General features: G+C 37.7%; 1 protein-coding gene across 3 annotated transcripts in view; it reads left to right on the forward strand.

The window, feature by feature from the left end:
- Positions 1 to 27,135, forward strand: part of Tao (Serine/threonine-protein kinase Tao) — a 549,291-nt gene that overhangs the window by 112,908 nt on the left and 409,248 nt on the right. The window lies entirely within an intron of this gene.

Raw genomic sequence — 27,135 nt, forward strand, 5'->3', positions numbered from 1 at the left:
ACTGTTATCGGTGCTCAGTTGAGGATCGTTTCCCTGCACTGGCAGATTTAATTCAGGATTTTCTGATGCGATAATTTCCAGGTGTGATTCCCACGGCCTCCACATTACTGCGTGAAGCGAAGTGAAAAACAACACACTTCACAAATATTAATTAACAAAGCAAAGAAATAATCCAAAACTTTCAAACGGCGAACAAAGCAAGTGTGAATTGTCTGAGCTGAAAAGAGAGACTGACGTCTATTTAACAAGAGGTGCATTGGCAACAGAGCTGTGAGGATTTCTGAATGGGAATGTGAACTTCCGTTTTAAAGCCCACTGCCGTCATAAATAGGGGCCGTATTTTTTGGTAACAACGATATGCACGAGTTTTTTTGATATCTTCTTCCTTGTCTATATATGACTTCCCAGGTACTAAAAATACCGTATTTTAGCAAAATGAACTCGTGAAATATCGCGAAATTTGATTTATTGCGTGAATTGTGCAAATAATCACAAAATATATACCACTTGGTGCGAAAAATGCGAAATGGCACCGGAAGAGCTCTCCAAGAAACGTTTAAATGCTTCTGAGAACTTGACTATCGTAGTTTCCTTCTCTTTTGCTTGATAGCGCTGTATATTCTCCACACAGATGCACACAAAGCGATACGCACTGTGTATCGAAAGTACGTGTAATCAGTTCCGCGATCTCTTTAAGGCATTAATGGTTATGAATTTCATGTTTTTGGTCCGTATTGAACTGAGAATAATATATAAGTAATAATAATAACAACGTAAACGTTTCCACCTTTTCAATACTAAAATATATTCACAAAATTATAAATTACACGGTACTAGTTTCGACCCATCTAGGGGTCATCATCAGCCGTATTGGAGCAAAGATCACTTTTGGCGAAATCCTAAGAAAATGTTATTTTAAAGAATAACAAGTGAAATGAGATGTTATTATGGTAATAGTTAATAATACAAGGAATATACATACTAAGAGGTTTTTAACAAAGAATAAAGTATAAATGGGGTGTTGTAAAAATTATAATCATGGAAATCAGTAAGTTCTTGTATTGAAATGAAATATGGCTTAGGAAGAGGGCTTAAGGTGGGGCTGAAGGGTGCGGGAGAAAGGGTAATTGTCTTGGAAAAGTACCTTTGATTAAATTTAGGATTGAGTTTAGGTTGGCTGCATTATTGTTTCTGAGGAAAGTGATAAATAGATCGAAGAGTATGTTGGGTTTCTCTGAAATTTCATTGAGATTGTGACTGGCATTAAAGTATTGGTCTAGGTGTATGTAGTAATTTTCCATTATGTTGAGTAAAGGGCCCTTGTTTGCTAATACGAGGATGTCCATGTCTTGTTCAATATTGGTTAAATTATGGTTATAATCTTGCATGTGTTGGCTGATGGCTGAAAACCTGTTGTATTTTATTGCGTTAGTGTGCTCGTGGTATCTGATAATGAAGTTTCTCCCGGTTTGCCCGATGTACCACCTGTAAAAAAACGTACATTTGATACTATAAACTCCTGATTTTAAAAAACTGCTGGTCTTGTTGATGTGTGAAGTATTGTATAAAACGTTCATGTTCTTATTGTTGGTTTTGAAGGCTATTTTAACGCCTTGTTTCTTAAAGATGTTGGTTAACTTGTAGATATCATTGTTGAACGTGAAGGTGGAAAATGTTATCGAGGTTTGGTTATTTCTTTTTTGAGGGTAGTTTTTGGGCGATGTTTGTGTTTATTGATTATCCTTTCTATAAAATGATGGCTGAAGCCGTTGAATTTTGCGATTCCGCGGATTGTGTTGAGTTCGTTTTTTAGATCTTTATTGGACATAGGTATGCTGAAGGCTCGGTGAACTAGGCTGTTGTATGTGGCTCGTTTGTGGGACTGGGGGTGCACTGAATCTTGGCGAATGGTGGAGGCTGTTTGAGTGGGTTTTCTGAAAATGTTATAACTGAAAGAATCTGAGTTTCTAGTGATGGTTAAATCTAGAAAGTTGATTTTTTGATTTGATTCGGATTCTAGTGTGAATTTGATATGAGGATCAATATTCTTGAGTCTTAAGAGGGTGGTGGGTGCATTAATTGATTTCTCATTCATGATTACAAAGACATCGTTAGAACCGATGTTAAAAGGAAACTGACTGATATCCTCCCCAATTTAACCAACCCCGCAAATAACCTCAATAATAGAGAAAAAATTGCTGAACAAAAGCGCATATACGCCCTCAAGAAGAAAATGAAAGACAACGAACTCATCATAACCAAAGCTGACAAAGGCAATGCAACTGTTATCATGGATAAAAAAGTATATATTGAAAAAACAAAAAACTTTTTCACAGACAGCTCATTTTCCATAATCAAAAAAGTCCCCACTGAAAAAATTCAAAAACTACTTAAACAAACTCTTAAAAACACTTCATTTTTATTTACCGAACAGGAAAAATTCAAACTCATACATATGAACCCAGGACTCCCCACTGCTAAAGCTCTTCCCAAAATTCACAAAACCGGAATTCCCATCCGGCCAATTATCAACTATAGACCGAGTCCCTTATACAAAATATCACAATTCATCCAATGTTTCTTAAGAAAAAATTATCAATTCTTATCCAAAAAGTCTATTAAAAACACATCTGAGCTAGTAGAAAAACTAAACAAGTTCAATTTGCAACCGGATCACTCCATCCACTCTTTCGATATTGTAAACATGTACCCAAGCATACAAGTATCAAAATTAATTCCGATAATTATAAACAGTTTAAACAAAAACAGCCACTTAAGCAAACTAGAGATACAAGACTTTATCACAATATTAAAACTTATCATCTACAATAACTTCTTCACTTTTGACAATGTCATATATCAACAAAATGGTTTGGCAATGGGGTCACCGGCCTCAGGTATCTTAGCAGAAATATACCTGGACTTCCTCGAATACACCAAAATTGACAACGAATCGAAAACATTCTCTTTTGGGCCAGATATGTCGACGATGTCTTTGTAATCATGAATGAGAAATCAATTAACACACCCACCACCCTCTTAAGACTCAACAATATTGATCCTCATATCAAATTCACACTAGAATCTGAATCAAATCAAAAAATCAACTTTCTAGATTTAACCATCACTAGAAACTCAGATTCTTTCAGTTATAAAATTTTCAGAAAACCCACTCAAACGGCCTCCACCATTCGCCAAGATTCAGTGCACCCCCAGTCCCACAAACGAGCCACATACAACAGCCTAGTTCACCGAGCCTTCAGCATACCTATGTCCAATAAAGATCTAAAAAACGAACTCAACACAATCCGCGGAATCGCAAAATTCAACGGCTTCAGCAATCATTTTATAGAAAGGATAATCAATAAACACAAACATCGCCCAAAAACTACCCTCAAAAAAGAAATAACCAAACCTCGATAACATTTTCCACCTTCACGTTCAACAATGATATCTACAAGTTAACCAACATCTTTAAGAAACAAGGCGTTAAAATAGCCTTCAAAACCAACAATAAGAACATGAACGTTTTATACAATACTTCACACATCAACAAGACCAGCAGTTTTTTAAAATCAGGAGTTTATAGGATCAAATGTACATTTTTTTTACAGGTGGTACATCGGGCAAACCGGGAGAAACTTCATTATCAGATACCACGAGCACACTAACGCAATAAAATACAACAGGTTTTCAGCCATCGGCCAACACATGCAAGATTATAACCATAATTTAACCAATATTGAACAAGACATGGACATCCTCGTATTAGCAAACAAGGGCCCTTTACTCAACATAATGGAAAATTACTACATACACCTAGACCAATACTTTAATGCCAGTCACAATCTCAATGAAATTTCAGAGAAACCCAACATACTCTTCGATCTATTTATCACTTTCCTCAGAAACAATAATGCAGCCAACCTAAACTCAATCCTAAATTTAATCAAAGGTACTTTTCCAAGACAATTACCCTTTCTCCCGCACCCTTCAGCCCCACCTTAAGCCCTCTTCCTAAGCCATATGTCATTTCAATACAAGAACTTACTGATTTCCATGATTATAATTTTTACAACACCCCATTTATACTTTATTCTTTGTTAAAAACCTCTTAGTATGTATATTCCTTGTATTATTAACTATTACCATAATAACATCTCATTTCACTTGTTATTCTTTAAAATAACATTTTCTTAGGATTTCGCCAAAAGTGATCTTTGCTCCAATACGGCTGATGATGACCCCTAGATGGGTCGAAACTAGTACCGTGTAATTTATAATTTTGTGAATATATTTTAGTATTGAAAAGGTGGAAACGTTTACGTTGTTATTATTATTACTTATATATTGCTCTTTAAGGCAGTCGATAAAAATCAATCTCTGTTATCGATTACAGCAAGTAGCGTTGTGGTCGTAACAAGATACAAGGCCGGTCGTAGATACAGCAGTGCGCAATGAGAGTTCGTTACTTGCCGACATTTATCGGCACATGTCCAACATTTAGGTATTAAAATGCCGAAAACTGAAGTCACAACAGATTTTTTGAGGGCCGAAGAATACAACAGTGAGGGATTCTATGTATCTGATGCTGCAAGAAAGATTCTAATGTATCAGTAGTGTACCGGTAATATTCGTAAAGTTGAAACGTGCGATGTACACTGCAGAGATTCAGAATGAAACAAATGAATTTAATTATAAGTGGTAAATAACAATCGGTGATACTTTACAGATCGTAAAGGCGTTGAAAAATTATAGAGAGCAATTTGTAATAGACACCAAAAAAAAGCATTCATGCAAACCAACATTGTTCTAGAAAAATAGGATAATCCTGGCATGAGGAAAAGAATGAATATAAAAGGAAAGATAAATAATACTGTCTTTACTGTAAAATATGACTGTATTGGTATGCCTATTGTAAATAAATCGCCTGTTTGAGTAGTAATAATGTTATTGTTTTTATGTCCCACTAACCAATTTTTTGCTTTCCGGAGACGTCGAGATACCGGAATGTTGTCCCGCAGGATTTCTTTTACGTGCAAGTAAACTAGTGACACGAGGCTGACTTATTTGAACTCCTTCAAATACCACCGGACTGAGCCAAGATCGAACCTGCCAAATTGGGGTTAACCATCTGAGCTACTCATCCACGAGCGGGGAAAAAGAGCATATCCATGAACATCTTCCAGAGCTATATGACTGCAAAATGCAATGAAAGCACATCTGGTTGAGGAAGTGAAAGAAGACAGTGTTAGCAAAGTTTTAGGAGGTTTTATAAAAGACCACAGTGAATTTGCATCAAAATGTTCGCAAGCATTATGGTTTCCGACGTGTAATGTGGTCAACGAGAGGAGCTTCTCTGCTTACACAAAGGCACTTTCTGACTATCGCACAACCCTGCATCCTGATGTTGAAACCATGCTTAGTTTGTACTTTAGAAACAAGTAATTCGAAGTCTAAAAATGTAGGCTATGTATAAATACATACCACAGGGCAGATCACCTAACTTCACTTCGAAGTGTCAGTGAGTAATGTATTTGTTTCTATAACAATTTGCGTAATTGGGTTTTCTAAGATTTAAAACAATGATACATTACAAAAGTTTACTTTCAAACCCCTTATCACAAAGTTAGTTACATCTACCCCATACGCTACTACAAGAAAGATTTCACAAGAAACATTGATCAGTATAACAAATGATTTCACAAAATACATACCGAAATAGTGTCAGTTATAAAATCCATACGATTATTACAGTTAAAAATAACATGTTTTAGGATTCGACAAAATACTTATGTATGCTTTAATATGGCTGATGATGACCCCTAAGCGGGTCGAAACTAGTTCCATTTAATTTATAACATTGTAAATACATATTAGTACTGAATAGGCGGAAACCTTACTGTGTTATTCTCAGTTCAGTACGGACCAACAACATGAAATTCATAACCCTTAACACCGAAATCAACCGTTTTATTTCACCAAAAAATAAGGACCCTAGTCATAAATCACCCTCTACTAGGCAAGTGAGTGGCCAGGGAGATCAAACATTTGCCGAACTCTTTGAATAACATGTGAGTAACAACACAGTAAAGGTTTCCACCTATTCAGTACAAATATATTCACAATGTTTTAAAATTACATAGAACTAGTTTCGACCCATCTAGGGGTCATCATCAGCTACATCAAAGCAAAGATCACTCTTGACGAAAACCTAAGAACATGTTAATTATAACAGTAAAATTACTATGGAATAACAAGTGAATGTGGTAAATGAAAAGAGATGTTAGTATGGGACAGGTGAGTAATAGCTAATAAATATACAAGGAATATACATAAGAAGTTTGGAACAAAGTATAAAAGGGGGCTTAGTGTTGTAAAAATTATATAATCATGGAAAATAGTAAGTTTTTATAATGAAGAATGCAATGTGAAATGACACACATGAAATTATATATGGCTTAGGAAGAGTGGAAGTGGTTTAGGAGGGGAAGAGGGCTTAAGGTGGAGCTGAAGGGTGCGGGAGAAAGGGTAATTGTCTCGGAAAAGTACCTTTGATTAAATTTAGGATTGAGTTTTGGTTGGCTGCATTATTGTTTCTGAGGAAAGTGATAAATAGATCGAAGAGTATGTTGGGTTTCTCTGAGATATCATTGAGATTGTGACTGGTGTTAAAGTATTGGTCTAGGTGTATGTAGTAATTTTCCATTATGTCGAGTAAAGGGCCCTTGTTTGCTAATACGAGGATGTCCATGTCTTGTTCGATATTGGTGAAATTATGGTTATAATCTTGCATGTGTTGGCTGAGGGCTGAAAACTTGTATTTTATTGCGTTAGTGTGCTCGCGGTATCTGATATTGGTGAAATTATGGTTATAATCTTGCATGTGTTGGCTGAGGGCTGAAAACTTGTATTTTATTGCGTTAGTGTGCTCGCGGTATCTGATATTGAAGTTTCTACCGGTTTGCCCGATGTAGGATTTTCCACAGGTGTTACATTTGATCTTATAAACTCCTGATTTTAAAAAACTGCTGGTCCTGTTGATGTGTGAAGTATTGTGTAAAACGTTCATGTTCTTATAGTTGGTTTTGAAGGCTATTTTAACGCCTTGTTTCTTAAAGATATTGGTTAACTGGCAGATATCATTGTTGAACGTGAAGGTGGAAAATGTTAGAGGTTTAGTTGTTTCTTTTTTTGAGGGTAGTTTTTGGGCGATATTTATGTTTGTTGATTATCCTGTCTATAAAATGGTTACTGAAGCCGTTGGCATAGATATGCATGTCCAATAATGATCTAAAGAACGAACTCAACACAATCCGCGGAATCGCAAAATTCAACGGCTTTGCTTTGATGTAGTTGATGATGACCCCTAGATGGGTCGAAACGAGTTCTATGTAATTTTAAAATATTGTGAATATATTTGTATTGAATAGGTGGAAACCTTTACTGTGTTGTTACTCATATGTTATTCTCAGTTCAATACGGACCTACAACATGAAATTTATAACCCTTAATGAACTCTTTGAATGCCGCTGGGTACGCGTAGTTCGTCTCAGCTATAGCACATTTATGTGCTTGAGGATGTGAAGAATCTTGCCGTATTGTGGTTGCTGTTTGGGTTGGTTTTCTGAAAATTTTATAAGTTAAAGAAGAAGGATGTCTCATTATAGGTAAGTCTAGAAAACTAAGAGTTTTGTTGTGTTCTGATTCAAGGATGAATTTAATGTTAGAGTCAATGTTGTTGAGAATAAGAACTGTAGAGGCTGCATGGGTTGATTCTTCATTTAAGATTACTAATGTGTCGTCAACACATCTGGCCCAAAAGAGGATATTAGAGAAATTATTATTATTGTCAATTTTTGTGTTTTCTGAGAAATCGAGGTATTGAGCCCTTGAACTTACCATTCCATCTTTGGTCGGCCACAGCTGCTACGGCAGAGCAATATAGAACTCTTAAATCATGGGTCGTTGCGGGAAGAAATTCGGTCACGATCTTAACCAAACGATGGGGTTCAGAAGAGAGCCTAACTACTTGAAATGAGGAGCAAATATGTGCTTACTAACTTTTATTAAATTTGAAATGGCATGGCAACATTGTTATTTTAATATAAATCCTTGAAATAAAAAAAATTATAAATCATTTATTATTGAATGTTTCAAACGCAGTCACATTGCATAGCGTTGATTTTATTTCTCACAATATCGAAGAGTTGCTTTGGAGAAAGTAATAAAATAGTGGATAGCGAAACTGAAAAAGGAAAGACCTGAAAACCGGGCACCTATTACTCCAAACGAGAACAGAGAATTAATCCACACGATCCGTGGAAAATCTGACATTCAACAAGTAAAACGCCTGATTTCCTCTCAATTAAGGTTATCCACCAGTCGAATACCCTTACGGATACGGAACACCCGCCGAATGGACCCTTAATCGAACCAAATTGACTATCAGTTGCTTTGGATAGTTTAGGAAATATTATGGGAAAGCATGGTGTTCACTACGAGTTAACAGCATCATTCACAATTGAAATAAAATTCCACCATGTATTTGTCATTTATGACACCCTTAAGTGATAAAATAATCCCGATGCTAAATGTGCATCACCCCAAACAACTGTTCGGAAGGAACCAACAACAACATGATCCACGAGGATCTTACGTTATGTCGTTCTGAAGGAACAAAACTGCGAAATGCAGGAAACACTTATTCATCACGCATTTAGAAGAAATGCCAAACACTGAAGTTAATTAAAAAGTGGTAAATCACTTGAAAAGTATTATCAAACCGATTTTCAGGTTAGAAATTGTTATGTTACGCTTAATAAAAATATCAGTCCACATTGAAAAATACAACAAACTTAAGGAATTCTTTCCTTTTAAAACAATGATTACCATTACAGATCCATCTACTTATTGTGTGTCCCAACACCCTACCTACAAAGTTAGCACTTAATCGAACTCAAGTACGTATAAGAATGAAAGAACGACAAAGATTGAAAACAAAAATAATATTACCGGCTGACGAATCGAAACCACATTCACAGCTCAAGTCTCACACTAATACATTGAGTGTCAATATGCACACTATCAAAACGAAACGGACGTCAGAACGACAAAACAATTAAGTCCGTAAAATAAAATAACATATCGAAGTCATTAAAACTCAACACGCATGGAGAATTACAGTAAACTGTTCCTTCACCATTTAGAAGAAATCCAATGTTGGGGAACCCTCATTCACCGATAACGGTCCCATATCTTAGGGAGCACCTTCCAGCATCTGCGCACAAGTTGGCCTCATTATTACCGATCTAACCCTCTCCATATTTCATATTTTACTGTAGATGCTACCTTCGCCCAGGTCACTTCGCAAAAACAAAAAAACATTTAATCTGAGACTTGAGTATGTACAGCTGACATCCCAGACCTATCGTCGGGCTTATTTAAAATCTGTACATCCTAACACTAATCTCTATGTACACGTTAGCTTCCTAATTCTGTCGTCGAGCGTGTACTAGGACGTCTCATCATCAGTATACTCCAAGGATAGCATGTGACGTCCTAAATCTATTGTCGGGCGGAAAAATGGGTCGTATTACGCTTTCCCTGGTATATCAGGCGAACCAGCAATTTCAAACAAACTCGGACATTTCAGTTGTAAACCTGGTCAGACTAATAACACATAACGGAACAACGTCTCTTACTATTAAACAAACGCAAGTCGGAAAATGCAGTAAGTCTCTATCTCGTTACAAAACGTGAGCTCGAAAATAAATATGCATGACGAACAATCCCACAACTCAAACACGATCTTAGCATGCGCAGTGAAGTTTTAGGGAAGAAATATAATAATTCCCAACACACGTCTACCATTTAGTGGATGTATTCAAAAATAATAATCATCACTACCGCATTGGAAACCCTCAAATCGCCTACCGTCAATTTCAAATATTTATATCTATGACTATCCAGTGAAACGAAATTCAATACAATACCGACCGTGTATTCTAAATGCTCTTTTATCCTTGAGGTCACATTATCTTAATATTCATACTGACTTTACGTAACTAGTCACTTGACTTTTACTACCAAGACTTTTAATCTTTACTAGAATCGTTTTCGCTTGGGATCTTACTAGAAACCTACAGTGCCTCACACAGTAGTCGTCTCAATTTTCGGATTGTTAGCGGAAAACACTACAGTCTGCCACAATACAGCCTGTCACACAAATCCTTCCTCGGCAAACATAGCCTGTCTAAAAACTCATTCTCCTCGCCTTATCCCAGCGGTATTACTTAAAATCCAGGCTCCCTTTCACCTTCAGTATTCCTATCACTCTCATCTCCACATATATAAATTCTTCGCTCTCAATCCATCTTTCTTATATTTCCAAGACCCTTTTCGTATTTCAATCCTCTTGTGAAAACAATAACTATTATAAAATACACCTCTTTATTTTACTGTTACTACAACTTTCGGACCTCGAGAATACAAGAACACACCGCGATTTTCCATATCATCGACATACACGATGTCACAAAATTTTACTTCCCATGAATAAAACATAACTATATCGAATTTCACTGGAAATTTCTAAGTGCCTGCGATCCTTGTAAAACATACTTGTTAAATGCACTTTCAACATAGGAAAATTTTATCCCGCGGTAGATATTATTATTATTATTATTATTATTATTATTATTATTATTATTATTATTATTATTATTATTATTAATTTCGACAAAAATTTCTGAATTCAAACGATATTTGAAATTAAGACATTCGCCATGACTACTTTACCATTATTGCTTTCCTAATTTTCCTCACTTTGGACACTATCTCATAGAACATTAACACCAGATTTAAACGTCGCATTTTACAGTTTCTTGACGTGAAATTTGCAAAACTAAAATTTTCACACGCTGACCGAAATTATAACACTTCTCGCCTGGTAATTACAAATATCAACCCGACACACGTCTTAAAAAAAATTGGTTGGGACAAACAAAAAAGTCTAACTACAACATAATACAAAATATAGACAGACCTGCATTGACGTCATCTCCAGTATTCTCGCTACATTTTCGCCAGCTGACCTCGTGCTTAGCCGCACATTGGTACAAAGAACATCATCTTCTCAAACATATCAATCTTACAAATACTGCCTTTTCACATGTTATTAAATGACAGCACAAATCACGCACTTTCTTCGTTATAATTTGTACAGCAAACCACCTTCGTTCTGCAGTCGACTGCGACTGTCTACCTTCTCCCCAGAGTCGGCTTTGTCACCCTAATACAACAGGTGTTCAACAGATAACGAAATCAGAACTACTCTGACTAGCTTCCCAACTCCCTTAGCACTTTCCAACACACATGAGATGATACAATAAAATCTGCTATGTACTTTAACAGACGTCTATGCTTTCACAGTTTGTCGGCAAAAGTTCAGAAATATTTCTATCACCTTCCCTTTCTAAGAGAAGATATGGACCTCAGCTACGAACATGTACTAAGTTATTTGTAGATTAATCTTATACAATTTTCTGCTGACGACGGGCGTAAGCTTCCGCTGCTTCAGAACCCAGACCGACACTGAGAAATATACAGAGGGGGGTTTCTTTTATAGTCTTAGGAGTGACGCTACTCACACCACTAAGCTTGATTACGTAATCTGCTAATTTCGCGTCCAATAGACCGATTTTCATGAAACTTATTTAGATGTTAATCTCATAATTTTACCACACTCGCAACAGGTGAAAATAAATTATTTCTGCCCGGGTTTTCTTTATCCGTTGGCATGTAGAGCAAGTCCTTGGATCTGACGTTGATTTGCACTTAGGCTTAACTGCCTTTATATTACCCTACTAGCTAAACTACACACCAATTTGGTTTCCGCTAAGAACTGAGAATTAATATCTCCACGCGCAGCGTCCACTTTCTTCTTAACCAGAAATTCAAAAATAATTCACATCCAACAATCAACAATGCTGCCCGTCAACACAGCTTTAATACACCAACTGCCTAATTTCTCTGCTTAAGCTGATCAGTGTCAAGCCGACTCGGCATATAAAGAGTATCACTTTTTACTCTCCGGACTTTGTACATACTTGTATATATTTTTATATTTTTTATGTGTGTCATTTTACATTGTATTCTCATTACGAGAACTTACTGATTTCCATGAGTGTATAATTTTTACAACACTAAGCACCCCATTTGTACTTTGTTCCAAACTTCTTAGTATGTATATTCCTTGTATAATAATTAACTATTACTCACCTGTACCATACTAACATCTCTCATTTCATCTACCACACTTCACTTTATAAATTATAAATCCATAAGATTCTTACCGTTAAAATAACATGTTTTAGGATTTCGCCAAGAGTTGTTTATGCTTTAATATGGCTGATGATGACCCCTAGGTGGGTCGAAACTAGTTCCATGTAATTTAAAATATTGTAAATACATCTTAGTATTGAATAGGTGGAAACCTTTACTGTGTTATTATTCATATGAATTGTAATAGTTGGCATCTCTGAATAAGTATGGGTTTCGATTACCTTGGAATCATATTCAGCTTATACATGATATTTTATTGGTGGAATGAAAACCTGGCATTCTACCCAGATAAGTGTCTGGTAAGGTTCTAAGCAAATTTGCAAACTCATCGGCATGTGATCGTCGACCTGGGAGAAGGAGAGGGGGGTAAATATTTGTATGTTTAATTTTCTTATCATTAATTCCCTTCAGGTAGAGAGATGTTAATAGTAGTTTCAAGCGAGTTACAATTAACTTTACATTTTAAGTCATTGTTAAAAAGACACAATTGGCGTGACAACATGAGGCTCGAATAAGGTCCAAATTTGCTTTATAATCTCGGTAGGCACAGGCGAACTAGGTAAAATTGTGTTGAATTGGACCGTATTTAAAGAAGTTGCAGTGAACCTGATGTTTTGAAATTAAGAGATAGAAGTACGTCTTCAAGTTAGCAACCAGTGAAAATAGTATTAGCATGACGAATATAAGAACCAAGTGTGGTGACTCATCGAGTTCAGGCGCGCCCCGCCAGGCATCGCTAGAGTGTGGTAGCTCCACAATACCGATCAGCTGGTCTTAGGAATGGTGACACAGGAAACATATTACTCCGTAACTGATAAGTATATACACTGTCTTTTATAAAAAAATGAGAGGTTACAATTAAAATACCACGGCAGAGAACAATGGAAAAATATCATACACGGAAATAACACCTACGACCTTCATCACATGTCGAGAAAAGCACAAGTCACTCGTGCGTACATAGCATATTAAAAAAACACCCATGAACTATTTAAAGATAATACTCTACCTACCATCTCAGTTTGTCAGTTACTGGACTTTCAAAAGCTTGCGTGAAGCTTTGGCGGATGTTCGAGATTCTAAATCTCGCCGGATTTCTTTCATTCTGAAGAAAAATCAGCACTTCAGATAATGATAAACAAGTCTGGGAATTATATCCATAACATGTTGAAGACAACAGCCAGCACCTGAAGGATCAACTGAAATTTTGTCTATAGAATCGATACAATCAAAAAATATTTCGCTCCACATCGATTTTGAGTTCTGTTTTTCACTAACTACTTTCTCGGCCTGGAAAAGAATGTCACATATACTTTTCGAAGGGCGCGTTAAAAACACTTCATTATTGCTTGAACCGTAGTCTTTTATTTCGGAGAGAACTGAAAATGTACTTTGATTATTATCACGTCGAGAATGGGCACAGGGCGAACACTTAATAAATTTAGAAGAGTGCTTAACAACGTACCCAGCCAAATGGTACACTAAACACTTCTCAATCGAAGAGTTTCGAACAGCGCTATCAAATTCAGGTACAGAGCTTTCCCAGTCTTCAATATTTACTGCATCTTGAACCACGATTTTTTGCTTAATGGAAGTTTCCACTGATTGTTTCACTGTCTCATTATGCATTTCCACATTCCAGACTAACATACGCATCTGATTAACATACGAGGTCAAGATCGTCTCCCATTTCCTCCTACATTTAAAGCCTGCTTTATAGGGACGTAGACACATTGAAGTAGATGCAAATGAAGGAAATCTATTGTCGATGGATGATCATCTGAACTGAAAGAACGCATAATTCCGAAGTGCCGTTCCAAGGGATCCTGGGTGAGCTTTCCTGTTAACACATACTTATAACCTCTTTCCCAAAGCCATTCACACATTTCCAAAGTACTCTGTAGGATTCTGTTGGAGGCAGAGGTGTTATTAGTAGATCTCACAATTTGAAGAAAATTAACAAGAGCTGTATGGGAAGGTGAACCTCTACGAAGAGCCTGAGTGCATCAGCAACAATATTTATATCACTGGTAAATGTTTCAGTGTCCTCACTACCTTGTAATCCTGCCAGTCCCATTTCGCGATAAAATTTCATACCTTTGGCAACTCTGTCACTAAAAAGTTGGAAGGCAAGTCTAGCATTCATTCTCTGGAACGATGATGGGTCTAAATGAGCAAGTGTCAGCTTGGGGCAGGCTCTAAGCCCAGCATATCCTGATAGATCTTCTTTGAACAGTTCCCTATAGAAATAGAAATTAATGATTTCGTCGTTATAGTGAAGTTCTACTTTATCATGAAAGTGGTTTCTTATACATTTCAATACATGCACGAAGTCTGAGAAAGCCCAGATCTTTCTCTTAACATCTGCAGGATTAATGATGTGAGGTTGTAGAGAACTAGTCTTGCCACTGATTCCTAACGATTTCCAGGCCTTTTTATTGGTCTGACTACCATCACAAGTAAATCCAACTACCCTCGCCCCAGCCTCTTCTAACTGCAAAATCACTTGTATTAGAATTTTTGCGAGAATGTCTCCTGGAGTAGCATTTCTGCATGCATAAACAGCAACTGGTTGCACCCAGTTATGCATAAAAGGTACGAACATGAACACTAGAGCATGATTTGCAAGCAAGTTCTTCTGGAGGTCTGGCGTGTGTTCACCTAAATCACCTAATCCATCTACTTTATGGGAAAAACTATTGAATTGGATTTCTTCTCTTAGCTTAACCTCATCAAAAATAACAACACCATAACGTGAATTATCATTTTCATTCTTAAGAAAATCTGAAATAGCATTTATGCTATGCGAATTAACTCCATAAGGGCACTTAAGCCCTTTACAAAGTTTTCTCAAGTGACTTTCTGAGGGCAGAGGCAAGAGGTTATGTCACCGACAATGACGGAATCCTTTCGGTGATTTTATTCTCAACAATAAACTTCTGAAATGAATTCATTGCTATACCTCATTCCATTAGAAGATTTCACCTGGCATTTCTTAAGCATGGTATTAATTATAATCTTTTCCTTCTTACTAAGGTGTTCGTTATCTCTATAATTAAATTCCTGTGTATTTCTAACCTGCTTCTCCAGTAAATTAATTCTCGATTTTGCTGAGTTTAGACTGGATCTAGCTCGAATTAAATTTCGATTAGCATTTTTTAGGCGCCTTTTGAGCGATAATATTGTCTTTTCGGCATCAGAAAGCACACTAGAATAACCCAAATTTTGATCAACATTAGACTGACCTTTTAATTCTCCATTCGCTGCTACACTCCCGTCTTCAATCTTCTTTCTTCTTCTCCTAGAGGTGTCTAGATTCTTTTTCCTGTTGGGAGTTTCACGGGACTTAATCTCACTTGAAAGGTATTTCGGCAAATTAGGGATAATGTGAGGCACTGCTCGTGGACGTAATTTCCATCTGTCACGAGGCATAACCACTTTTTCACCATTCACTATAAAGTTGTCTGATTTTACTATCAAATCATCAGAGAAATGAAGTTGACAAATTCTACTATTACGCGTTAACACAGTATCCTTTCGTGGAATAGCTCTGGCCCATTTTTCAAATTTATTTCTATCCTTCGGTGGTGAAAAGAATCTTATACCATTAACTACTCTACCATAGTCTTACAGCCAGGCACAAAACAGTACGGTATGTTGAACTATTAATTTAATCAGGCCACATAACACACGTGCTTTAAGTGCACAACACACAATGAACAAAGTTTAGGAACTAAAAGCAAAGGAAATTCAACTTGTTGACTTGAAATATCTCGCACAACAACGTCTCCTGCACTTTTCAACACATGGTTTGCCTGTCTACTGAAGCACGTGTTGGACACCGACGTTTGCAGTGCTCTCAGTGGCGGGTCCACAAACTACCACGCTATAACAGTTGAGTCATCACACTTGGTTCTTATATTCATCATGGTATTAGTGAAAGCTTAAACAGAAGTGTACAAAGTGTAGTTCCACAATTACAAATATACTTGCCAATGTGTCCATTTAATGTTTTACTTCCTCTCCAGTTTACTCCATACCACAGTGACAGTGTCTGAGAAATAACACACTTATTGGTAATACCTGGTATCACAAACAGAAAAGTCACAAAATCACCAGATCTGGATGGAATGGGCAACAGGAGTCCACCATTGATTATATTATGTTAGATAAACATATACAAGAAATGTTGCTGGATGTGAAAGTAATCCCAAGTGTGTCTCTTCACAGTGGTCATAGACTCCTTGTTACTTGTTTCAGGTTTAAAAAGTTGAAGGAAATAAGAACCATCCACGACAAGAAATTAAAGGTATGGAAATTGAAGGATAAAGAGAAAGTCACAGAATGTCAAGAAAAAATCCAGCAGCAAGTACCAAAAACATTGGAACAGTTGAAGAATAATGGAAAAATTTCAAGGAATGCTTGGTAAAGACAACAGAGGAGGCATGTGGAAGAACAATTGGCAAAAGGAAATGGAAAGAGACACGATGGTGGAATGATAACACATGAGACACAGTCCTTAAAAAGAACAATGCCTACAGAAAATATTTCAAAAGTCAAACAGATAAAGGACGAAGAACTCTACAAGTTGGCAAAAAAAAAAAAAAAAAAAAGAATCCAAGCAGGTTATCAGAGCAGAAAGAGAAAAATGGTTGAATGAATGGAGTGATAAAGTAAATGGAGATGTACACTGACTTAGCAGATGTCATGGGATAGTCACCTAATAGCGTGTGGGGCCTCCTCTGCCCTGCGAACTGCAGTGAGACGCCGTGGAAGTGAGTCGACAAGTCCCTGGTAGTCCTCTGGACGCCAAATCGTTTGCAGAGCGGCCGCCAATGCTGGTCTGTTCGTGGGTGCAGGATCCATGACACGGAGGCTGCGTTCCAGAACATCCCAGATATATGCTCGATAGGGTTCCTATTGGGGCTCCTGGGTGGCCATGGCAGTCGTTGGGACCTCCACTACATGTTCCTGGAACCATTCCCGGGCAACATGGGAGCGATGTGGCGGCGCGTTATCATCTTGAAACACCGCAGAACCGTCTGAGCGCTGAAAGGCCAAAAATGGGTGGAAATGGTCTCTGAGCAGCTCAACATACTGCGTACCATTCAAAGTCTCTTCCAGAACAACCAGGAAAATACACCCCAGACCATAACAGAGACACCAGCGCCCTGGACCACACCTTCGAGGCAGGCGGTATCCATCGCTTCATGTGGTCTGCGCCATACACGGTGCCTCCCATCGGCTTGGTGCAGTTGAAATCGTGATTCGTCCGACCATATCACGTTATGCCATTGTTCCAGTGTCCATCCCTGGTGACTGGCGACAAATGCGCGTCGTTGTGCCCGATGACGTTGGGTTAACAGTGGCACCCATGTGCGGTGCCGGCTCCCATACCCCATAGAACCTATGTTCCTACAGATTGTCCACTGGGAAACGTGTGTAGTGCAGCCTGTGTTGAATTGAGCCGTGATTTGTTGCATGGTTGCCCATCTGTCACTATTAATAATCCGTCTCGGATGTCGCCGGTCACGGTCATCGAGGGTGGCAGGAAGGCCGGTCGTTCGTCTGTTCTGGACGGTGACACCCGCATTCAACCATTCACAATACACCCAGGACACGGTTGATCGTATAAAGCTGAATTCCCGCACCACTTCCGAAATCGCACTTCCCATCCTTCGGGGACCGACCACCATACTCCATTCGAACGCTGTCAGCTCGTGACAACGTTCCATGTTACATGCACAGCCACTGCTCACAAGGTCTCGTATACAACTGCCGCTGGCACAGGGGGTGTGTGGTGCGCAGACAACACACCTGCGCATCAGTCCTCCGCTATCCCATGATGTTTGCTCAGTCAGTGTAGATGGCAACAGAAAAATGTACGGAATGACGAAGAATAGGAGGAGGCACAAAGAACAGACTAGTGATAGTGGGTATCTCATTACAGATGACAGAGAGATCAAAGAAGAATTATTTTGATAAGCTGTTAAATGTGAATGATATCACAAACATTCCGTTAGATAGATTAGTTAATGTTGGAAGGATGGAAGACACTATAACAGATCTGACATGGAATGATGTAGAATATGCATGGAAGTAAATCAAAACAGGAAAATCTCCAGGCATTTATGAAGTGTGTGGTGAAATGATCAGGTCTATCGGAGATGCAGGAAAGGAGTGGATGTATAGACTTTTTCACAAGATATGGAAGGATGGGGACATACCAGCAGATTGGAAAAAAGGTATCATTCCACTCTTTAAGAAAGGTGACAGGAAGAAATGTTCCAATTACAGAGGAATTACATTAACTTCCCAAGTGGGAAAGTTGTACGAAAGAATTTTAGAAAGGAAAATAATACCATTGATAGAATTAAAGTTATCAGAGGAATAATACAGATTCTGGAAAGGCAGATCAACAGTTGATCTAATATTCGGACTGCGTCAGCTAATGGAGAAGTATTATGAACATAATAAGGTCCTTTGGCTGGCCTTCCTGGATATCATAAAGGTCTTTGATGCTGCAAGCAGGGACAAAGTCTGGGAAGTGCTGAGAAACAGTGGAATCAATAATTATATAACGAATAGGGAATTTATATGAAGACATCAGTAGTTGTGTCAAAACACCATCAGGAATGATGGAACCCTTTAGAATAACTACAGGTTTAAGACGGGGTGGAGTTCTGTCGCCTCTTCTCTTTATTACTGTGATGATCAAAATTCAACAAGTATGCCAAAACGTTGGTGACAACAAGATGAAAGTCATGCCATTTGCTGCTTACATCTGTATATGGGGAGATTCCAAGGAGGAACTTCAGGATCAGATCAATGCATGGACAGTAACAGTTAAAGGGTACGGCCTAAGATTCTGTCAGTAAAAAGGTGAAGTGTTGGTTATGCAGAGAAATGGTCCACCTGAAGGGTACATTGAAATACAGTGAAACTCTGTTAAGAAGTTCCCGCTTGAGAAGTGTGATATTCTTGGTCCCTTGATTGGTTGCATTAAGATATATGTATATTTTTCCCATTTAAAGTGTTCTGTAGTAAATATAATTCCGGGTTAAACAGTTCAGATTTTAGAGCCCCTTGAGATATTAAATGTCCACTCAATGCAGTTTATGGTTAGAACCCTCTAGTTTCCATGCAAGTTGCACCCTCTGGTGTCACGGAGCCTGTCCAGACTTGCCAAGGCCATACGACATCATGCTATAACAACATGAATACCAAATGTTCACTCTCACCATGTGGAATAGAATTGAACCCATAAGTCGAAATTTGCATTCCACCATTCACATCTAGCGGAATAGAATCGCTGCTTGTTGTTTAAAGGGGCCTAACATCTAGGTCATCGGCTCCCCAGAATACAATCAAACGGAATTCTATGCGGGAAACAAAGCACGCAGAGGACAGTTCGATAAAACATTGATGTAGTAAGTTGCGTGCTGCGACAGGGTTAAGTCATTAAGCGAGGTGGCCTCAACATTACCGGTAAACAAACCATAAAACGTATTTGTCCACAACAGAGCAGCTCCTTATGCATTACTGTTTGTTAGGAATACATATACGACAAACATAGGAAATGCCACTTATAAAATTGTTCAAAGTAAATACTGTATAATAAACACTTAAAGGTAAGGTCAACAATATTTGCAAAATAAACGAAGTACCATGTAGGCCTAATCTACCACAAAATTGAATATTCTAACCTGTTTGATTTTTCATTCCCTTGCTTATTTCCTTTCAGACATTCTCCCTTACGTTCTTGCAATAATACTTATGGGTCTTGTCATACAGGAAATTACGTTTTTGAACTAAACTGATAGGATTTTCCGTGTCCATTATGAGTGAGGTGAATAAACTATTAACGAAACAAAAACTTCTCGACTCTATGCAGGAAACAGCTGGCTTGCCAGCTGTTACACATTATGCCGCCAAACAGCCGGTCGAAGGATCCCAATAACTAACTGGGTGTTTTTTGGAGGAGGCCTGACACACGCACACAGAGGCGTTGTGATACTACGTGTTGGCATAAAATTGAAAATTACTTTTACCTTTATATGAGCTAAACATTGTATTCTCGTGTCACTCGTAATTATTACATTGCATTATTAGAACGTACCGCAAGGATGAGGAGACATGAAATAAAATTCTCATGTGGAAAGAAATTGTTGATAAACTTAACTATGATAGGTTAATATGGTTGTTTGATTCATATTGACTAGTCTGAATGTATTACAGAACTATTTAAAATAGACTTACTTGAATTCGCCTTGTCAATACACTTATTAATGAAAGAAAACTATTTATTTAACCTTACATGTTTCGGGAAGTCAACCATTCCCTTCATCAGTGGTCAGTTCAAAGAAATTGTTTACGTTTAGATGTACTAGTGTTGCTACTGCGCCTTTATCACTAGAACGTAATACCCCAGATACTTTCCCATGCACTCATGTCTGCATCTTTGAACCTGTGTTTCTTTGCTTCATTACCTATAGTATGAGGAGGATTAAAGCGGGAAAATAAACTCAATACCGGCTTGGCCATGTGATACTTGCAAAACAGCCAGAAACTACTCCCGGTGCCGTGACAACCAGTAGGAATACAGGGGCGATATAGGCCTAGGTTTTAAGAATCGCTAAGAGTAAGTTGCCGGATTTCCCATTTGCTGCCGTTAACCTTGAAGCAGGTATCGGGGGGGGGGGGGGGGTGAGAAACATTGAAAGCACATGCTAATGAACTGTAGTACACTTCTTGTCTTTGCGTCTTGTAAGCCTAAGCTACAGATTGCCAAGCGTAGTGTAGCGTCGAAATTAGTGCGAATAGGAGTCAGTGAAGTTAGTTGTACTTGTAATATCAACGCACGAACGTTTTAAGTGAAAATGAGCAGAACTCGGAAAGAGTTCAAGCGAAAGGCACTAATAATTAAAGTGGAGATAAGGAAAGTGGAACGATCTACACTATCCTGTGTTGCTATGGTGAAGGATCTGGGAATACCGCCATCTACTTTGAATGACATTATAGCGAAGAAAGAAGAAATTTGGCTTCTGCTGGAAATACTTCAGCAAATTGCAAGAAAGTTAAATCTGGAAAGTATGATGAAATAGAACAAGCTCTGCTAATATGGTTTAAACAGCAGTGAAGTTTAAACATACCTTTGAGTGGGACTATTGTGAAGGAGAAAGCGGAAGAAATTGGATGCAAATTGAAGGTACCTTTTACCGCGTCGAACGGGTGGTTGGGCTGCTTTAAAAATCAAGTCAGCATTGTTTACAAAACAATTTGTGGCGAAGCAGAGAGTGTAAGTGCGGAGGAAACGGGAGCATGGAAGGAAACGGTACTCCCTGTTAAAATAAGCAGTTACAAACCTTGCGTTGTTTTTAATCTCGAATTGGCACTTTTTACCAGCTTATCTCTAAATCTCTAGTTTTTTTTTTTTTTTTTTTGCTAGGGGCTTTACGTCGCGCCGACACAGATAGGTCTTATGGCGACGATGGGATAGGAAATGCCTAGGAGTTGGAAGGAAGCGGCCGTGGCCTTAATTAAGGTACAGCCCCAGCATTTGCCTGGTGTGAAAATGGGAAACCACGGAAAACCATTTTCAGGGCTGCCGATAGTGGGATTCGAACCTACTATCTCCCGGATGCAAGCTCACAGCCGCGCGCCTCTACGCGCACGGCCAACTCGCCCGGTCTCTAGTTTTGAAGGGAGACTCTTGCCACAGGGGAAAATTCAGTAAAGTGCGAGTTACGGTATTGGTTGTGCTAATATGGAAGGAACTGAAAAACTACCTCTACTGATAGGGAAGTCTAGGAAGCCACGTTATTTCAAAAAGGTTAGGACTTTACCATGCAAGTACACCAGCAACAAGTCAGCTTGGATGACAAGTTCCCTGTTTGAAAAGTATATCCAGGCATTAGATTGTGGTGTTCATCGACCACTGCCCTGCTCATCTCAAGGAGTGGCCCCATATAAGGAACATCAAGGTAGAATTTTTTCCACCAAATACTACATCGGTACTAGAGCGCATGGACCAAGGAATCAAGAAGGTATTGAAGCAGAGGTACCGAAAATCAGTTGTGGGCCATATGCTGCTATGCATGGAAGAAGGCAAACCCATCTACAAAACATCTCTTTTGGACACAATGCATTTCATTGCCTTTTCATGGGATTCAGTGGAGCCTGTAATAATAGCAAATTGCTTCAAGAAAGCAGGCTTCGGTGGTGGTACAAACAGCATTGTTATGGAAGTTGGTGATGAAGAGCCAGGGTGCTGGAAAACTATACAGTAGAAGCTGGAGATTACCAGTAGTTTCGACTTCACTGCCGTTGATGATAAGGTAACGACTTGCGAGGAGCAGACCATCGATGAGATCTGCAAGGAAATTCCCGTAGAAGAAGAAGAAGAAGTGGAGGAAGGGAATTCCCTAAGACCATCTTGCAGTGAGGCAAGCATGTATCTTGAAAAACTGAGGCGGTTTATGGAAGTGTGCCTCAGAACACATGGAAGACAATGTGGGAAATAGAGAGGTTTGTACTTCAAGAAAGCAGTAAAAACCTAAAACAGTCAACCCTGGACAATTTCTTTTCCAAGTAAGAGCCTAGACTTTTGTGTTTGGAAATGTATTTGTCTAATATAGTACGGAATTTACATAATGTACAGTTACCATCTACCATTTTAATGTTCTTAGTATTTCTTATGTCTTGTGCAAGGTTTTATATAATGTGTTCCCTTCTCTTATCAAGTGTTTTAATAATACAGTATGTTCAACTATTTTACTTTATCTTTAAAAATACGTGTCATAATAATCAAATATTTATATTGTGGCTTTCTTTTAGCAGCTCTTATATATTAGCATATTTCGGTATTGTTCACAAACAAAGAAATCTGTTGGTTGTGTGTTTCACGTGTATTTCAAAGTACAGAATAAGTTTTTGGGCATTACCCCTTTTAAGAGGTTTTCGTTTCTGTGGACCTTTGAAAAACTTCTTAACAGAGTTTTACTGCAGAGGGTAAACAACTCAAGACGTCCAACAAATTCAAATATCTAGTGAACTGCCTTGCTCTTGACTGCGGTATTAATTTCCTATTCAAGCCCCACTGTCGAAGACAGTTTTTTTTTTTTTTTTGAACCAAGTTGGGCCGACAATTTTCTTGAACTCAACACTAATTTTTGCAACCACGTTTTGAGTGCCGCGGCGGCTTTCTTCTTTTCTTGTCCCACGTATGGGACGTATTCTTTCTTCCACTTAACTACACGCCAGCGTTCAAGAAAATCTCCAGCTAGCTATGCTGTACAACTCGGGGATTATCCTATATCAAACTAAATTATTGTTGTTTCTTTTTTTGTTTTGTTTTTACATGAATCTGACTGAGATATGTGCCTCTAATATAGTCATCATATCTGCATGACTAACAGGTCAATAAATCAAAAATGCGATCAATCTTAAATTCAACTATTTCCATTACGAAATTATCTTAAATTAATCTTATAACCTATAAATAATAATATTAATAAGTTAAATTCTTAAATAGTAATTTTATTCAAAATTATTTTTTTACGAAGGATAAGTTGTCATTGAAATAATTCTTATGTACATGTAGGTATTTTATCAAAAATTTAAAAAATGTGATTGCCTTGAAGTTATCATGCTAATTATTAGTTTCCATTTCACATTATCAATATTTTTCTCAACATCCACGGTCTCATCTACTCCCATAAACAATTACCTTCCTCAATTTCTCTGCGGAATTGTATTATTTCAGGAAGCTCTCCTGACCTGACGTGGATTACCTTCTACATCTCCTCAGTCTCATATAAAAGAAAATTAAAATGTTCAATCCACTAAACTAACATAAATAATTCCATCATTCCTTCTGGCTAACTCAAAATTAACGAACTGTTATATTAAGAATAAACTAAAATGAAATTATCCGGGAATAGAACTCTCAAATTCTCCTTAAATATCAAATCGTAACTTGTTAAGTTCTATCAAGATATTAAATGATTACATAATATGTTTTACATATGTACATAATTATTGAAAGGTTTGTTCAATCATGCATTTAAAGAATGCTTCTTTTTGGTGTCTCATCCTAACATTATTTCATATTTATGACTCTATCATCAATAACGTAGACAGAGTAAGCAATGTTTCACATGTGTACCTTTCAATTGCTACCTAAGCTGATATACCAATGAACTTTAAAAAAATATATATATATTATCATACTTGAACATGTTGAAAATATTCCCAAAGAAGTATGTAATAATTCTTCAATAAAATCTCAACAAGTTTATGTCTGGGTTAAATTAAGGTCGTAATGCTTTATAAATCCAATCAACTGAATGCTAATGGTCAAGGACTACCGTAGATGAAACTTCCACACTCGCAAATAGCAGTAACATAACAGTATGAAGACACTACCGTCAATGATTTGCTGTTCCTACTTACGCCATTTTTAATATTGAGTAACCGGTAAAATTTTCTAAAATAAAAATGCCGTCATTATACTCTACTATAGGTTATCTAGGGTTATTTTTGAAGATCGTATTTTATTATTAATCTGCAAGTTCACTAACCAACTGTCAATAACTCATATAATAAGACAAGCCATATTACATGTCGCTATAAGCGTCAAATATATCCTGATCCATAACTGCTTGAAATTGACATTAATTAGCCATACTCTGAATTCCTTCCTAATTATTCGTCGTATTAGTCATAATTCCACGCCTAATATCTCAATGCATATATCATTTATAACATTCACAAATCTTACCTCAATATTTCTGATGTATATGACCTCACTGATAATATAAACATTATTAACTCTGTTCAAAGTACCGCTCAATTCAATAGATTCAATATCTCAACCCAATTTATATTATATGGATCCACAACTATCATTTATATCGACGCACACTTCTTTTATCAAAGTACGAACATATTAAGCCTGTATCTATTTACATTTGGCAAAAAGTTGACGTCGTATCCGCTCGATAACCTACAATTCAATGTGCTACATATTCTCATTTCAAATATCTAAGATCACATTATGTACGGCAATATTCTTTGAAAGAAACCTGAATATTGCTAGCAAAGCACATCATTTGCGAGTGTTATCTTTCCTACACATGGGAGTGATTATAAGTTTTGGAAGATTACCTAAATCCATCAGTTAAACTTCAGTATTAGTTCATTCGCGCTGAAACTCATCTCTCGAAGACATATCGACCTAGCTCTTGTACAAACACCATTGACAACTTGATATCAAATAAAATACATATAACTAAAATTTAAGAAAAGAACTTTGTGAAACTTAACCTAATCTGTCTGCGTTTCTGGACTAGGATGGCTGCATCACGACTGGGCTGCGGTCTCGATCCTTGGGTCCGTAGGAATGGTTGGTAGGTTGCCGTCTGACTTCAATCCCATCTTCAGTTTAGTCGGTCATCGTGTAGCTCTCGAAGACATGCATAAAACACATATTTGAAAATGTCATTAGTTTGACAATCATGCTACTTGTAGATCTTCCTTGAACTATACTTATGTTGAGCTGAGTAGGTTATGACGTGACAAACGTCAATATTTTAATTTGAGTGATCTAAGAGGTATCTTAAATGTTGCCCTGTTTTGATTAGATATATTAATTGATCAATTTACGACATCTCCAGTGATCTGCGCTCCACTATTTACTTCTTTTTTTTTTTTTGATACTCCGCTTGGGATTTCTGTTACGGCAACGCAAGATGTATTGTTATAACTTTATAACGCAATCTGGTTTCTACACAATTGAGGAAGTATCCCTTTTAAATCTTCTGTTCTTGTTGCATATCAATCCACTCGTAAATCTTTTTCTGGTAACTTCATGCGATGTTCCCCTGTTCCTATTGTTGGTTCTTCCAATTAAAAGTCGCTGCATTCACCTAAATCATGGCCATTTGGATTCCGTTGGTCTGTACTTTCTTACTTCACATTTACGGCCTGTTTGATTCTATATGCCTGTATATTATAATTCGTATTTTCTGCCGCATGATTTCCGACACTTTATCGCTATTCACGGCAAAACTGATTTTAACACCACCATTGGAAATTACCAGGGCAATGAGATGGTACACTAGGAAGCATGATATCAGCAACAGGTTCCATTGAAGAGGAACTTACCAGCAGGATTTAAGCTGGAGGAACATTCTATAGAGTTGTCAGAGACATAATATGGAACCCAAAAGTACCATTGAAATGCAAGCGAGCAATTTATCCGACTTATTACATGCCAATTTTGACATATGGAAGTGATACCTGGACCATGAGGAAAAAAGATGAAGCAAGAATTCAGGCAGCTGAAATGAGATTCGTCCGAGCGATGTTTGGCAAAACAAGATGAGATAAAATTCGTAATGAGAGCATCAGGGACATGGCTCAGGTTGGCAGAATGCAGGATAACATAACTCTGCGTAGACTCAAACAGTATGGTTACGTGCAAAGGATGGATCCTGATCGCATACCCGGAAAAATGTATGAACTGCAGTTAAAATATTCAAGACCAGGAGGGCGGCCAAGAATATGATATACAGACATGGTGAAAAACTACATTCAGCAACGAGGAGGGGACTGGGACAACATTGAAGAAGGAGAAAAGTACAAAGAAGTTGGTGGAGGGGCTTTATTCGCCGACCCATCGTACAGATGGAACGATGTGGGATATGTATGTACCACAGTGTCATCTGCGAAGATCACATTCTGCTTTCTATCCCCATATTTTTTCTTTGTGTCTTTTACAATTCCATC

The sequence above is a fragment of the Anabrus simplex genome, chromosome X, assembly GCF_040414725.1.
Source record: "Anabrus simplex isolate iqAnaSimp1 chromosome X, ASM4041472v1, whole genome shotgun sequence".
In the NCBI taxonomy this organism is placed as follows: domain Eukaryota; kingdom Metazoa; phylum Arthropoda; class Insecta; order Orthoptera; family Tettigoniidae; genus Anabrus; species Anabrus simplex.